The sequence below is a fragment of the Xiphophorus hellerii genome, chromosome 2, assembly GCF_003331165.1.
Source record: "Xiphophorus hellerii strain 12219 chromosome 2, Xiphophorus_hellerii-4.1, whole genome shotgun sequence".
Taxonomy (NCBI): Eukaryota; Metazoa; Chordata; class Actinopteri; order Cyprinodontiformes; family Poeciliidae; genus Xiphophorus; species Xiphophorus hellerii.
In genome coordinates, this window is record NC_045673.1 from 31,789,707 (window position 1) to 31,792,214 (window position 2,508).

Below are 2,508 nucleotides of genomic sequence, written 5' to 3' on the forward strand. Positions count from 1 at the left end.
AAGCCGTTCAGTGATTTGTAAACTAGCAGCAGTATTTTAAAGTCTATTCTTTGAGCTACAGGGAGCCAGTGTAGGACTTTAAAACTGGTGTTATGTGCTCTATCTTCCTGGTTTTAGTGAGAACACGAGCAGCAGCATTCTGGACCAGCTGCAGCTGTTTGATTGATTTGTTGGACAGACCTGTGAAGACGCTGTTGCAATAATCAATGTGACTGAAGATAAACGCATGGATGAGTTTCTCTAGATCTTGCTGAGACATTAGTCCTTTAATCCTGGAAATGTTCTTCAAGTGATAGAAGGCCGACTTTGTAACTGTCTTTATGTGGCTCTGGAGGTTCAGGTCAGAGTCCATCACTACTCCCAGGTTTCGGGCTAATCCCTGGTTTTCAGTTGTAATAACTGAAGTTGTGCATTGACTCTAGATCTATAACTCTAGATCGTTCCTCTTTAGGTCCAAAAATAATAACTTCAGTTTTGTTTCTGTTCAGCTGGAGAAAGTTATGGCACATCCACACATTTATCTGTTCTAAGCATCTGTTCAGTGATTGGATGGGTTCAGAGTCCCCTGGTGACATCGTAATGTAGAGCTGTGTGTCATCTGCATAGTTATGGTAGCTAATATTATTTCCTGTTATAACCTGAGCTAGGGGAGCATATAAATATTGAATAAGAGGGGTCCTAGGATTGAACCTTGGGGTACACCACATGTGACCTTTGACCTCTTTGATGAAAAGTTTTCAATTGAAACAAAGAAATCCCTGTTCTTTATGTAGGATTCAAACCAGTTAAGCACTGGACCGGAGAGTCTGACCCAACTCTCCAGTCGATTCAGTAATATGTCATGGTCAACAGTGTCAAAAGCTGCACCGAGGTCCAACAGAACCAGCACTGTGGTTCTCCCACAGTCCGTATTTATATGGATGTCATTGAACACTTTTACGAGGGCGGTCTCCGTGCTGTGGTAACTATGGAAACCAGACTGGAAGGAGTCAAAGCGGTTGGTTATAGTTAGGAAGCTATTTAATTGTTTACACACAGCTTTTTCAATAACTTTGCTGATGAATGGGAGGTTGGAGATCGGCCTGTAATTCTGCAGTAGTGATTTGTCCAGATTGTTCTTTTTTATAAGTGGTTTGATTACTGCTGTTTTCAAAGCCTGGGGCAAAACGCCTGATGAGAGCGATGAGTTTACTATTTGGATCAGATCAGTAGCAATAACAGGCAGGACTTTCTTAAAGAAATGTGTGGGTAAAACATCCAGACAGCAGGAACTGGAGCTTAGTTGACTTATAATTTCCTGTAGGGTTTTATAATTAAGTAGTTGAAATTGGGTCAATGTAGTCATAAAAACTACATTCATCTTGTTTACGCAAAAATCAGTCACAAATATTGTTAATATAAGTTAATATTTCCTTGATATTAACTAATAAGTATATAAGTAGCAATTCAACAGACTGCCTTCTGCAAAATATTTGGCTTTGATTTCAGATAACTTTAGTGCAGGGGTCTCAAACTCCAGTCCTCGAGGGCCGCTGTCCTGCAGTTTTTAGATGTGGGACACAGGTACAAAAACGCTGGAATGAAATGGCTTAATTACCTCCTCCTTTTGTAGATCAGTTCTCCAGAGCCTTGCTAATGACCTAATTATTCTATTCAGGTGTGGTGCAGCAGAGGCACATCTAAAAGTTACAGGACAGCGGCCCTCGAGGACTGGAGTTTGAGACCTCTGCTTTAGTGTCTTTAACTGCACAGTCAATTCCCATTAATAAAATTAATGTATCACACATGAAAGTTCACTTCCTTCCCACCTAATGTAAAAAAAACAAACAAACGCCAGAATATTCCAGGGTTGAAAAAGACAGTGAGCCCTTCCTAGCCCTGGAAACTCCTATAAACTTTGTTAGCTTGGGCTGCCATATTTGGCTTACCCCCGTCCTAATTTCACACAGTTATCCAAATGCTGCTTCTAGTTTAATAATATACTCGAAAGGGGTTAATATTACAGAGAATACATATCCAGTCCTGAACCAAGGGGCCAAATTTTCCCAAAAGCATGCATTAAAAACAGAAAAACCTTTCTTCAAAGTGAATCATTCAACATTTAATGGACTTTACTGCTTGTTTGACTGATTCCACTACTTAATTTCTGTTTCTAGCAAAGGGATTTTCTACCGATATTTCAGTAAAACGTCTGCTGTTCTATCAGGACAAAGGGTACAAAACCGTGGAAAAATTCCCTGAGATATAATATACAATTTAAATGGCAAGAAATATAACTAAAGCTCTGAATTTGAAAGAGGAAAAACCTGTATAATGACGTGACGAGTTATCTGTTTTAATATTATGGTATTTAAAAGTGGAAATAAAATCAGTTAAAGAGGAAAAGATTACACTCGGTTAAAAAAAAAAGTCTAGCCTTAAGACTAAGCCAGCTGACATATTAATCAATCTCTTATCAGTTTAATTAAAGTAAAACCAACATATTTGCATGTATGTTTTGCAGGTCAC